At 41.8% G+C, this 14,427-nt stretch overlaps 1 protein-coding gene across 4 annotated transcripts in view; it reads right to left on the reverse strand.

The window, feature by feature from the left end:
- Positions 1-13,853, reverse strand: part of IMMP2L (inner mitochondrial membrane peptidase subunit 2) — an 867,031-nt gene extending 853,178 nt beyond the window's left edge. For 3 of the 4 annotated variants that reach the window (XM_059171589.1, XM_059171592.1, XM_059171593.1), the window contains exons 1-2: positions 13,763-13,853; positions 13,163-13,235 (exon numbers count right to left, since the gene is read on the reverse strand). The gene's annotated coding sequence lies outside the window, so the exon portion shown is untranslated. Of the gene's footprint in view, positions 1-851; positions 1,003-13,162; positions 13,236-13,762 lie in introns of all 4 variants that reach the window. The other variant, XM_059171590.1, reaches the window with a different exon arrangement.
- Between the last annotated feature and the right edge of the window lie 574 nt (positions 13,854-14,427).

Below are 14,427 nucleotides of genomic sequence, written 5' to 3' on the forward strand. Positions count from 1 at the left end.
CCCAGAAGACCATCTGTATTCTCTTTCCCCAAAATCTTTCTACCTAACTCTGCCTTGCCCTCATTGCTTCAGTCACATAGAGACCGGTCACAAGAACTTTAGAATCTAGCCTTTTCTCATCACAAAGAGTAAATAATGTGTCTCTGAATCCATACAGAAGGTGGCAATATAATTCGTTCTTTTGGAGAGAGGACTAACATCTCAAACTGACAACTACGTATTTAGTATGATTAGGAGCCAAGCACACATGCTGAATATCCCAAAGTATAGATGTTTTTAATAAGAAAAAAGAAGGTTTAATCAACAAGATATATTCAGAGAAAAAAAATGCATTTTTTCTCAGACACACTCAAATAACCATCTTTTCAGCAGTATCACCTTCTTAAACCCAAATCATTCTTCCCCTTTAGTACTTGTCTGCAAAACGAAAAAAAAAAAAAAAGAAGAAGAATTAAGATATAATAACTAAGTACAACTCATTAAATGATTAATTCCTTACATTTCTTTAGAACAAGTTAAAATTTACATAGGATTTTGGGTTGCTTGGGTGGCTCAATCAGTTAAGCATCTGACTCTTGATTTCAGCTCAGGTCATGATCTTAGGGTTATGAGATTGAGCCCCACATCCAGCACGGAGTCTGTTTATGATTCTCTCCCTCTCTCCCTCTCTCTCCTTCTTCCTTTACCCCTTACCTCACTCTTTTTCCTTCTTTCAGGCTCTCTAAAAAAAATATTTACATAGGATTTTAACCAGTAGCTCATATAGTGCTCAAAAATAACCTATAAAGTACAAGTTATCTCCACTTCTCAAAAAAAAAAAAAAAAAAAAAAAAAAAGACATTCATGGGTACCTGGATGGCTCAGTCAATTAAGTGTTCACCTTCGGCTCAGGTCATGATCCCAGAGCGCTGGGACTGAGCCCAGCAAAGGGATACCTGCTCAGCAGGGAGTCTGCTTCTCCCTCTCCCTCTGCCGCTCCCCCTGCTTGTGCTTTCTCTCTCTCTGTCAAATTAATAATAAAATCTTTTTAAAAAATGAAATTCAGAGACAAAAAAAAATTCACGTTCATATTGCTGATAGAGCTAGCACTCGAATAAAACCACATTCTTTTCACCATACAGCACCTCTTTAAAGTCTAGAAATTTATAATTAATATCTATTTTTTAAGTTTTAAAAGAAAGGTTTTAATGAAATGTTTAGAATATTAACATCATGCAGTCATATACACGTCTCAAACTATCAATCTCAAACTATTACTGTCATAACTTGTGTGTGCAGACTACAGAACTTCTCTTACACATGAGAAATAGACTCATAAGAAAGCTAATTTATGAAATGCCTCAAACTATCCTTATATAATGATACAAAATAGTTATTATTAAACAAAACTAAATAATAATTACTCAGTACTTGGGGCACCTGGGTGGCTCAGTGGGTTAAAGCCTCTGCCTTCGGCTCGGGTCATGATCCCAGGATCCTGGGATCAAGCCCTGCATCGGGCTCTCTGCTCAGCAGGGAGCCTGCTTCCCTTCCTCTCTCTCTGCCTCTCTGCCTACTTGTGATCTCTGACAAATTAATAAAATCTTTAAAAAAAATTAACTCAGTATTTGAATCTGACACTAATAAAATTCATTAAAAAATAAACTCTTGGAAAAACACCAAAATGCTTTAAATAATCTGCTAAACCAGGAAAACTAAAATTTAAGGAAATAAGGCTCCATACTGTATGATTCTAACTACATGACATTCTGGAAAAGGCAAAATTATGGAGATAGTAAAAAGATCTATGGTTGTCAGGGGGTAGTGAGGAGAGATGGATGAATAGGCAGAATATGGTAGACTTTGGGGCAGTCAAACTACTGTATGATACTATAACGATACACACATGTTATTACATGTTTATTCAAATGTACATAGAGTGAACCCTCATGTAAATGCTGTGTCAATGTAGGCTCCTTGGTCGTAATAAATGTATCATTCTGGTAGGTACTGTTGATAATGGGAGAAGCTATGCATGTACGCATGTGGGGTACATAGGAAAAATCTGTATTTTTTTGCTGTAAACCTAAAACTGGGCTAAAAAAAATTTACTATAAAAATAACTGGGCTAGGGGCACCTGGGTGGCTCAGTGGGTTAAGCCTCTGCCTTCAGCTCAGGTCATGATCTCAGGGTCCTGGGATCGAGCCCCACATCAGGCTCTCTGCTCAGCAGGGAGCCTGCTTCCCCCTCTCTCTCTGCCTGCCTCTCTGCCTACTTGTGATCTCTCTCTGTCAAATAAATAAATAAAATCTTAAAAAAAAAATAACTGGGCTAAAAAAAATCTATTTTCAAAAATTAAGACAAATTAACTGTGGCATCTCTAATCTTTTCCTAACACATGTTACTCTGTAGGTCCACTATTACCTACTTAGCAAAGAACCTTTGACCATCAACCCTAACAGTCAGCTGAACTCTTCTTTTTATACTCAGTGCTAATCACAATGCCTGCTCTGCCCCTTGCAGCCCGCTCATACTCGAACGTGACATTGTAGACTAAGTCCAAAGACAGGGAGAAAATTTGGTACAGACAACTGACAGAGAAGGCAGGTAATGAAGAAGGAAGCAAAGAGTTCCTAAAGAGGGTAATCAGCAGGAAAGTCCACATGAGAGAACAGAAAGGAGAAAACAATCCTGAGATACTCTGAATTTATTGGTCTACATAATGTGAAAACCGTATGAAATAGATTATTCTAAAATGCAATGTTATAAATGTAACATTGCTGTAACAAATACAACAATGTTACAAACATTTCCCTTCTTTAAAAAAAAAAAAGGCTTTGCTGAACACAATTCTAAAAGTAGAAAAAAAAAGAACTAGAACTTGAAAATGTGTTTACAATGTGTCCTCCAGCTACAAGCAGGATGATTTTTCAAAAGCTGACCATAAATGCTACAAACATTTTTCAAAAAAAAAAGATGTATGAAAGGGTGTGTGTCAAAGTGCCATACAAAGGCCTAGCTCTCAAAATAAACTTTTGGATAAAATGGTGAAGATTAAATTTTTATGATTTATTACATGGAAGAAAGATATAAACTTTTATCTTCTGGGCATTCTTCAGCTAAGAAGTCGAAAATTTGGTATGAGTTACCAAACGGGGTGTGGGTACAATGAGATTCTGAAACAGTCATATAGGAATGATTGTGCAGTGTGTGTGCTTGCTTGCTTTGGTCATCAATGAGAACAGGCTAAGCCCCTGACACATCCAAATATGTGAGCCATTTAGGTGAGGCTAAAGGCTATCAGGGCAAATCAGGGCTCCATTGGATGGCTTAGAGATGGTTCCAGAAGGAGCTACCACTCCCATCAATACCATCTGAGCAAATAATGACCCTCTGCATCTGAAATTTCAGGGGAGGCATAAAGACAGGAGTTGTGCTAGTGATCCAATTCAGTTCAGTTAATAGAAATTAAACACCAATGAAGTACCAAGCATTAAGTTTAAAATGCCATAAGACAATGAAGAGTAAGATGTAGTTCCCACTCTAAAAGTTTCCAGTCCAACACAGGGTGAGACACGTCCATACCTCGTACCAAGGCAAAGTAGAGCAAATGCCAAGAAAGAGACATAAAAACAGACATTTCAAGATTTCATCAAGGAGACAGACTACCTTGGATAAAACCTATGGTCACCAGTTGACCAACAGGGTCTTGCTATGGTTACTGTTCATGCTCATAATTTTCTCCCACGAAATAGATGTACCACTTCTATACTAGAAGACGTTAAAAACTTGAAAAATTTATCTGCTACTTTAATGTTTTGCAAATGATTTTCCATAAATTCCTCACTGAAACCCAAAGTTATGCTATGCTGGGTAGAGGCTGTCAACCTGTCAGGCAGCCAACCTCTCAAGATGGTCCCCGACGATACGTGCTTCCTATCCTGTGTCTCACTCTCAATCAGGGCCCATGAGACCACTAAGACATCAAAAATGGTGCTAGGGGACTTTCAAGGATGGGTCATAAAAGGCACTACAGTTTCCACCTTGATCTCCTGTATGTCACTCTGGGGAAGCCAGCTCCCATAACCTACCAGGGAGGGGCAGCCCCATGGAAAGCTCCTTATGGAGAGAAACCAAATTGCCAACACCAACTTGCCGGCCATGTGATAGGCACTTTGGAAAGGCACCTTGTAGTCCCAGGTGTGTCCTTCAATAATTGCACCTCCTGCTGGCATCTGACAGCAACCACATGAGATCCTGAGCCAGAACCACCCAAACTACTGACCCACCACAAACATAATATAATAAATGATTATTGTTGGGGTGCCTGGGTGGCTCAGTCATTAAGCATCTGCCTTCGGCTCAGGTCATGATCCTGGGGTCCTGGGATCTAGTACTGCATTCGATTACCTGCTTCTCCCTCTCCCACTCCACCTGCTTGTGTTCCCTCTCTCACTGTCTGTCTCTCTCTCTCTCTCTCTCTCTCTCTCTGTGTCAAATAAATAAATAAATAAATCTTTATAAAATGATTATTGTTGCTTTCAGCCACTGAGATTTTGATTATGTTACAAAGCAACAGAGAACTGATGCATGTGAGTCTCCGAGAAACTAACTTATCTACTACCATTTAGGAGTGGGCAGGGAAACCAGGTCTGGAATCTAATCTCTAAGCTTTAGGTTCAGTTTTCTTGCCATTAAACTTACCTCTCAAGTAAAATAGCTATAATACCATAATAATGATCACTTCAGTGTGATTATACCACCAGCACCAATACCAGGTATCCCACAGTTAAAAAAAAAAAAAAAAAAAAGAGAGAGAGAGAGAGAGGCACAGCATAAGTTCCTATATACTTGACAGACATGATGAGACCTGCAATATCATTGAATTTATGGTATTCCATGGTACTCTGTGGGGTTTTTACTGTTTTCTGGAAGATTTCTGTTTTTTGTTTTTGTTTTTTTAAGATTTTATTTATTTGATACAGAGAGAGAGACCACAAGTAGGCAAAGAGGCAGGCAGAAGGGGAGGAGGAAGCAGGCTCCACACTGAGAAGAGAGCCCACTGAGGGCTCAATCCCAGGACCCTGGGATCATGACCTGAGCTGAAAGCAGAGGCCCAACCCACTGAGCCACCCAGGCGCCCTGATTTCTGTTTTTTGTTTGTTTGTTTGTTTTTTAATGTACAGACTTTAAGAACAAAAACCTATGTAGAGCATTTAATACTCAACAATCATATTACTGACATTGAAAATATTTATATACTTTACAATCTTAATCACAATAAACATCTGTATCATTTTAAACAATATGTCAGACAAGAAATGCTCAATAGCTGATTTTTTAAGGATCTGCATTTTTGCTTTAGGTCTTCAACATTTTAGCATTACACAAATGTAGTAAAATAGAACAGCAAAATGTTCATGATAGTGAAATCTTAAGTTCTAATTCATGAAATTGTTACTACCTTACAGGGCAAGGTGACCAGCTCTTAGCCTGTCTACTCCTGGAAAAAGTCAACAGAATATATCATTGTCACGACCACATCTGCATGCAATGTCCCCTGATATAATCACCTCTTTAGACCCACACATTTCTACAAGGTGGGACAGGTTTACTACCATTCCCATTTTCTCAAGGATGATGGGGCTTAGAGCTGTATAAGTAACTTAACTAAGGACACATGCTGTTAAAAAGAATCATAAAAATCCAACTATATTTTTTTAAAGAAACCCAGCCTATAACTTTTTAGCTCCAAGTCCCAATCTTTTCTTCTGAATTGTATTTTAGCCCAGTGGTTCTCTACCCATGCTGCCATTAGAACACCTGGGGACACTTTGAAAAATATCAGTACCTGAACGTCATCCCCAGAGACTGATTTAATTACTCTGGTCTATTTTGGCCATCGAGCATATAATAAACCAGTAGTGGTAAATTCACAGAAAGCTTAGACTACAAAAGGAGAAACTGCAGATATCTCCCCATGTAAGCTAAAACATCTTTATCTCCCAAAGGTCCCTAAAAGACACAGATAACTTGCAATAAACCAAGTAGAACAGGAGGAAGAAGAGATGAAAAACTCAAACCCATTCTGCCATTCTCATGGGGCCACCAAAATATTTTATTCCCTCAATCCCACTCCTTGAACCTCAGCATCCCATGCCTTAATTCCACTGCAAGTTCTAGCTTGTGTGCCTCCTCTGTGAAGTCTTCAGGATCATTTAGAAGAAAGGCCTTTTTTTTTTTTTTTTTTTTTTTTTTTGCATCCATCTTACTTTGAACCTCTGTAACAGCATATATTGCATAAGTCACTTACTGATACATCCATTGCTCTCACTGACCTGAGGAGTCCTTCAGGGCAGAATCCCTATCACATTCATCCTTCCCACCTTATGTAAGGTTCCATCTTACATAGATAGCCCTGAAGACAGCAGATATTATTAATGAGTATTGCTAAATCAGATCATTTTTAATGTTTGGCTGATAAATTTCCCCTTACCCTCCTAGTACACAGTCCTTTGAAATTTTTCCGTTTTTAATAAATGGGGACTTTTTCCCCCCCACAAGTGGATTAGGTCAGAGAATAATTTATAGAAAAAGGCCAGATTTGGAGAGAGCAAGTTAGCAGTGGAACTCTGAGCCAGGAGAAAAAGGGTCAATAGGATATTGAAGGGTGGGGTCATATATGCCTTTTGTTTGTTTCAAAGGGAAGATTAGGCAAAGACAGTGACAATTTGATTTTTACCCACAAAAAAACATGACAAAGAACAGTGATTACAGGCAACCACCTTTTCAACACCTCCCTATGGGGCTCCTTCCTCTCAGCATAAATACATGCTCTCTCTCCCCTCAAAAAAAGCAGTGGGCCACAGTGGTTCTCGTCTTCAGACACATGTTAGAATCCCTCTGAAAATTCTGGACGGAAGACCGATGAGGACAGAATCTCTGAGGAGGGGCCCAGGCACACCTAGGCTCTCCTCTCTTCCTTCCCTCTGACTCATTCCTCTCCCCATGCAGTGTAGTCTCTGCCCCCACCAGTCCAAGGGAACCACTGACTTCCAACAGGCACTTTATAATCTTCACGTACTTGATGATTCAAGCTTAACTGGGTTCTACTTCTTGAAACTCTACAAGTCAGCATGAAAAGCTATGCTTTCTCTTTCCTGCCAGCCCCTCTGGCCACTCCCCTTCAGCAACCATATCTCTTTGTCTTGGTTTGCCCTTAAAATTTCAATATTCTCCAAGGTTTACTTTGAGTCCTTTTCTCTTCTCTTTTTATGCAGTTCCTCTAAGCCTTTTGTCCTTACCTACACCTTTAACGACTCTCCATAGAGTAAGCACTCAGAAATCTGCATCTCCAGCCTCCACATTCTTCCTGATGCTCCAAGACCTCATATCCAGCCACCTCCTAGACAGCCCCAACTCGCCAAGTTTAAATTGTCCTGCAAGCAATTTAATTACATGTCCCAACCTGAACTCATGAGCTGACCCTCACACCCGCTTCCTCTTCACTTTTCCCTCCCACTATCCATACTGCAGCATCCTCAGGCTCCCATTCCTGTTACATTCAGTCACAAAGACCAACCAATTTTCCCTCTTCCTAAATATTTTTCCAAAAATTTCTAATTTCCAAGTATCCTCACTACGTCCAGCCATGTCTCAGCTCTCAGGTTTCCATTATCCACGCTAATGCACCGTCAGCTCAGGCCTGCAGTTTTCCTCCCCAGCCGGCACCTCACTGCCCCTGAATCTACAGCACACCACTTTCATGGTGACCTTTCACGTCACTCAAAATGTTGCACGTGGCATAGGAAGTATGCCCTGACTTAGCTATCTGGTTTCATCTCCTTTCACTGCTGATTTTGCCCTTCATACTCCAATATAACTGACCTACATATAGCTCCCTGAACACACCAGGCCCTCATAATACCATACAACTATTCATGCCATTAGGCCTGTGTGGAAATGCTTTTTGCTGCTTGTCACCCTGCTCACTTCTACTCAGCTTTCAAGATTCAGCTCAAACACAACCACTGCTAAAATCCTCCTCTGGCATTCCCATCAGGGGTCAAGAGCTCCTGCTAGCCTTGCTTTGCACTTATATCTCCATTAGGGGAAATAGCACATAATATTTGGACTGTTGGTCAAGATGTCTATTGTCCTACTAGACTATAAGATCCTTGATCAAGGACAGTGACTTCATCTTTATATCCTCAGCACAAGTTCAATGTACACAGCAAATAGTTTAAAAGGAAAACAAGGAATTAATGAACTATAGACCAATGAAAGGATAAGAAGATCAACTTTAAGTATAGAAGAAGTCCAGATCCTAGGGAAGTACGGACATCTATTAATAAGTCACACCTATTAAAAAAATAGAAATAAATGATTATTCAGGTATTATCAAGGAAACAAACAACAACAACAACAACAAAACCCAACAAAACAAAAAAAGAACTTATCAATAGGCTAAGCAGGCAATAAGGAGGTAGACAGGAGAGCTAGACCAATAGAGCTGCTAACAAAAGATCAACTGAAAAGCCAGAGATGAAGGTGGTTCTTTCTACTCATCAAATTAAAAAATTCATCCGGCTAAATCCATGGACTGATCAAAAGACTGGCAACTTCTGGGGCCCCTGGGTTAAGCCCCAGTGGGTTAAGCCTCTGCCTTTGGCTCAGGTCATGATCTTCGGGTTCTGGGATTGAGTATGTCAAGCTTTCTGCTCAGCAGGGAGCCTGCTTTCCCTCCCACCACCCCCGCCTGACTCTCTACCTACTTGTGATCTCTCTCTGTCAAATAAATAAATAAAATCTTAAAAAAAAAAAAGATTGGCAACTTTCTCTGTCAGTTCACCACTCCTCCCCTTTGTCATTATTCTCCATAGCCTTTTCCCAGCCCCCACTACTAAATCCCAGATTCCCAAATTCCAGATCCCTCTGCTGGAGCCACAGGTCCTACCAGTGGATTAGTCTGAGATATAAGGCAGGGGTTAGGAGGTTGGCCATCTTTGTTCTTGTGGCCAGGACCTAGAGAAAAGAAATGAAACTACTATTTACTGAGGGCCAATTCTGTACTACATATTGTGCTACTTAACAAACACTCACTAAACCTCAGAGTAACCATGAGTAATTTCACAGATGAAGAATTTGTATCCAAGATCACAGGTAAGTAATCACAGAGCCTACCTGAAGACCCAGAGATAACAGTATTTTTATACTCCCGACTACCTCAAAATGAAGAGAGATGTGGTCTAGCTATTTTAGGTGGCACCTCAGAATATATCACTCTCCAAAACACTATTATAACTTTTGGCTAAAGTCTATAGTATACCACTAATAATGGGCATACAATGAGTTAAAATAGCTTTGGTGGAGGACCCGGGTGGCTCAGTGGTTTAAGTGTCCAACTCTTGATCTCAGCTCAGGTCTTAATCTCAGAGTAGCTTTTTTTTAAAAAACAAATAACATAACATAACATAACATAACATAAAATAGCTTTGGGGTCCTGATCTGGGAACCTAAATGCCATTTGTTATTTTATTCCTGTAAGTACACTGTTCCACATTACAAACAAAAATGGACTTGAAAGTTAATTTCTAGAATACAATGGGCTAATCTTTAGCAAGGCTTTTAAGAATATTTTTCTTCCACAAAAAAAAAAAAAAAACAAAAACAAAAACAAAACAAAACAAAACAAAAACGCAAGGATAGAAACGATTTTACCTTGTTAACTTGTAAGAACAATGACACTAGAAGACACCTGTGGGAAGCATGCTTATCTGACCAGGTGCTCGTTCATAGTGTGCTGTCGTTTGAATAAAACATCACACTAAACCCTACAGACCCAGACCTTATGATAGAATGCCACAAACTACACCAGTACAGCTGATATGCCTATAATCTACTGACAAAATGTACTCCTTAGCAAAGTGAAACCAGATGTCTGGTGTAAAAATCTGATGTCTGTGGACTTGTCTTTCTTGGCTTCCAGAGCTGTATTAGACACACTAAACACACAGCTTAGCTGTATATTAAACCCACAAGTTGGCAAAATCATGACAGTTTGGACATGAAGCATCAGCATTTTTATTGTAATTCTTATAAACCAAAGACATTTCTGAAATAGAAATCCTAAATTTAAGCACTCAGCTAAATGCGGTACTATGTCTTTCCCACGTTGGGAACAGTGTCAGAGCTTTTTAAACACATTTATAGAAACTCCTTCCCTTCATTTTTCAAGCTGACACTCGTTAGACATGGCTGTGGAATGATTACAAGGCGGGAATGGGGAGAGGGGATTCAAACCACTTCAGGTGCCAGTGTTATCCCAGAAATTTGAGGATCAGATTTAACAGGTGATCACTGTGAAAATGCAAACACCCACCTGCAGGAATGTTGAGTATGAGATCCCTTGCTTCAGTTGCAAAGAGGATAATTAAGAATGTGATAGGTGACCAAATAAAAAGGGAGGGAAATTAAGTTAGTATCTGTAAGCCAGATGCTGTCTTTTTGCTTACTTTTTAATATACTCATTGTTCTGTTTTGACAGGTGAGAAGTTAGGGAGTAGAGTTTTAACTGGCACAAAGTCCCAGAGCGAATGAGATAAGAGCCAGGACTAGAACCCATTTCTTTCTTTTTTTTTTTTTTTTTTAAGATTTTATTTATTTATTTTTCAGAGGGAGAGCGAGAGCGAGCACAGGCAGACAGAGTGGAAGGCAGAGTCAGAGGGAGAAGCAGACTCCCCGTGGAGCAAGGAGCCCGATGTGGGACTCGATCCCAGGACGCTGGAATCATGACCTGAGCCGAAGGCAGCTGCTTAACCAACTGAGCCACCCAGGCGTCCCATAGAACCCATTTCTAAAAGACATGTCACTTCTACATGGGGACTGGGGATGGAACAAGGAGTGGTGGTACATAGCCAAGAATATGGAGGTAAAAGGCAGACATTTACAGTTTTGCCAAATAGTAACATATAACATGAAACAAAGTTGAAGAAAGAAACACAAATCGTTGAAAGGGTTCCTCTGAGAGTTCATAAGAGACTCACTTTCTACCTTTTATATCCCTGCAAGACTCATTTTTAAATAACGTTTTTTAATCTTATATAACCTTTGTAACCAGAAAAAGTTATCTTAAATAAAAAATAAGGTTAAATGTACAGAAACTCATACAAGTGAACAATCTAATATTTATTAAGTGCATTATCCTTAACACTCCATGTTTTCTCATCTTATGTCATCTTTATGGAACAATCCAAAATATTATCCTCATCTGATCTTTATACTGTTATATTTAATACACTGCAAAATGACTACAAAGCTATAATGGTGCTCCAATTGCTCTTAAGGGTTAACCCGTCTCAAGCTTATGCACTCCTTACTTGCTAACCTCAGTCCCTTGGTCTGCAGCCAAACTAACCTACTTTCTTGAGATTTGCAAACCGCTGGCCTTGAGGAGTGAAGGACTAAACTTTCCCAGAAGATAATGCCTAATCACATTTGAAAACAGCTGCTGCTGATGCCAGCAAGTCTGTTCCGGATCCTGTCGACCTACCAATTACCACCTGGGCCCCAGCTTCTCCTGCACGTAGGGCCCCCTGCCCCGTCTGTCACATCTTCCCTTTTAAAACTCTTCAGCTTCACCTGGACTGGGAAGGTGGTCTTTGGGACATTAGTCCACCATCCTCCCAGGTTGCCAGCTTCCCGAATAAAACAGTCTTTTCTTTCCCATTTGTCTCTCACCTAGCTCTCAAGTATTGATTTTCAAGCTGCCAGCAGCCAAACCTGAGTTCGCAACTGATTCTCTGTCCAGTAACACTATTCTAAAACAGGACACAAATCACCATGGTCAGTAATCCTTGAAAGTTTATCACTGAAAGTACTAGAAGGCAGAAAAATAGTACTGTCCCCCACAACACGTACAGACCTGCACATAACTAAGATCAATAGTACAGGGAAGGGCTTGTACATTAAATACTCAAGTACTCCAAAAACCTACAGAAAACTGGAGAAAGGCCTGCTCCAAATGGCCATCTCCAAACCCAGTCTCATTTTACCATCCTACTAATGTATCAGTGTCCCACACCTTGGCGGGAAAAGAATAAATAACTACTGCATTAATGAATGAACCATCATCAATAAACAACTATTTTCTGGTTTTACATAAATTATATGGCTATCTATCACTTGAGTCCAGACAAATAAGGCAGATTCAGAGCATAGGCAGCCAATGTTAATTTGACACAGAGGTTAATTCTAGCTTTCCTCTGTAAGTATCCAAGAATGGTTTGCAACATTCTTGCTTGTGGCTAACCTGAATTCTAGCTAATTTAAAATGTTTGTTGATACAGGACACATAGGATACAGAAGGTATTCCCAAACTTCGGAGAGGGGCTGTTTCATTTCACCAGTAAGAAGGTAGAAGGAGTGGTATATTGGAGAACTGACGGGAAATTTGCACAAAAGAACTGTTGAAAGAGATCACACTGAAAATCACAGCAAACCTCCAAGGGCTTCAGTGTGCTGTTTGGCTACTTTTCAGAAGTGAATAGAATATGTGAGGGGTATCAAAGTGAAAGTCAAGAGTAAAAGGCCCAGCCTAGTAAAGAAAACCTCGACACTGAAAAAAACAAAAACAAAAACAAACAAAAAATCTTCCTCTATGAGCTTGTGAGAAGATCCTAAAAGGATTTCAACAGGTATCACCTCGCTAATTAATTTTACCCTTTGGCGTTCTAAAGAATTTTTACAGGAGTCCCTTTTTATAAAATGTAAAGATCCGTGGGTGGAGGTCCTGTCCATAATCGAGCAGGGCCCTGAATCTTCAATACTCAGTCTCTGGGATTAATCAAAGTTAGCTTCGAGTGAGACATGGCCTGGAGAGAGACAACCCCAAGACCCACGTTCCAAAGACGGGAAGGGTAAAGACAGTTCTATCAGGTCAAATGGCTAAAAGGGATCTTTGCCAAGCCGCCAAACTCCCAGCCAAAGCTACAGATTCCAGGCCTGAAAAAACTCTTGGGTTTGGAGCCTGTGACCCTTGAAAGTGGGCCTCAGGTTCCTGATGAAATGGAAGAAACTGGCCCCTAAATCCCCCAGGGGCAGTTGTGGATCTGGATTTTTCTCTCCCTTGGTCTTTCTTCCTGCAGCCCTAGCTCCTTCCACCCCTGATCATTCCTTACTTACCCTTTCTCCCGTTCGTCCTCGGTGAGAAGGGGTAAGTGGTTATTTTGTGCCCTCGCCCAATTTGGCCAAAACCCTAAAAGTAAAAATGACAAGAGACAGGTGCTTTAAAACCCTGGTGTTCAAGCCTCAGGGACTCCCACCACAAGCCCAACAGTTCAAGGCAGAGGACAGCGCGTCCCCAACAGCGCTCCCTCTCTCGGCCAGGGCTTGGAGCCCGAGTCGTCCCCTACGAGGGGGACGAGGAGTGGGCGCGATCGGGGAGTGCCCACTTGGCGGGGAAGAGCGAGCCGCCTCCCGGCTCGGTGTCGCCGCGGCTAGGCGCCGGTTTGCAACCATGGTTAGCCAGAGGAGTAGGCGGCAGGGCCGGCGGCCGCGCGGGGCCTCAGATAAACACGCGCACGCACACATGCTCGCGACACCGCAGGACTCGGGGCCGAGCAGCCCTCAACCTCCCAGCAATTCCCGCCCCGCCTGGAAACGACTCCCCCGTTAGGGTCCCAAGCCCCGGGGACCGCCAGAGGCCGGCGGCTGAGCACCCACCCACCCCCTCCATCCTCTCAGAACCCCCCCGAACCGCCACCGGGCTCCCACCCTCCGCACCCGCTGCGCAGCTCAGCCCAGGGGAAGTCCCCGTGCTAGCCCCGCCCACCGCCGGCGGAAAGCTCCGCCTCCATTCCCTGGCGCGCGGGAGCCGCGCGAAGCTCCGCCCACGGCGGAAAACCGGCACCACCCTCTCCTCCCCCTGGCTAACGCGGGAGCCCGCCTGGGTTAGACCCAAAACCCGTCGTGGATTTCCAACGGATCAAAGGTAACACTCATTCAGCAAGCAATAGCTGAGCCTTTACTCTAAGGTCTGCACTGTACTAATGACAGAGAGGACAAGAGGGAGCCGAAACTCTGTGAAACTTGGTCTTCAGTTCCTCCCTTATTTTTTTTTTTAAGTTTTAAAAAAATATTTTATTTATTTATTTGACAGAGATCACAAGCAGGCAGAGAGAGGGAGGGAAGCAGGCTCCCTGCTGAGGAGAGAGCTGGATGGGGGCTAGATCCCAGGACCCTGAGATCAGGGCCTGAGCCGAAAGCAGAGGCTTAACCCACTAAGCTACCCAGGCGTCCATCTCCCTTATTATAGAAGTCAGGAAATGGAGACCCCAGCAGTTGCTTGGAGTGTAGGGTTATAGGGGCAAAGAGCTTCTTCAGATTCTCCCTCTGGACACCTTTACTGCGTTTTTTTCTACTAAAGTGTAAACAGGAAAACTATTTCA

Source organism: Mustela lutreola, chromosome 4 (genome assembly GCF_030435805.1).
Source record: "Mustela lutreola isolate mMusLut2 chromosome 4, mMusLut2.pri, whole genome shotgun sequence".
Classification (NCBI taxonomy): domain Eukaryota; kingdom Metazoa; phylum Chordata; class Mammalia; order Carnivora; family Mustelidae; genus Mustela; species Mustela lutreola.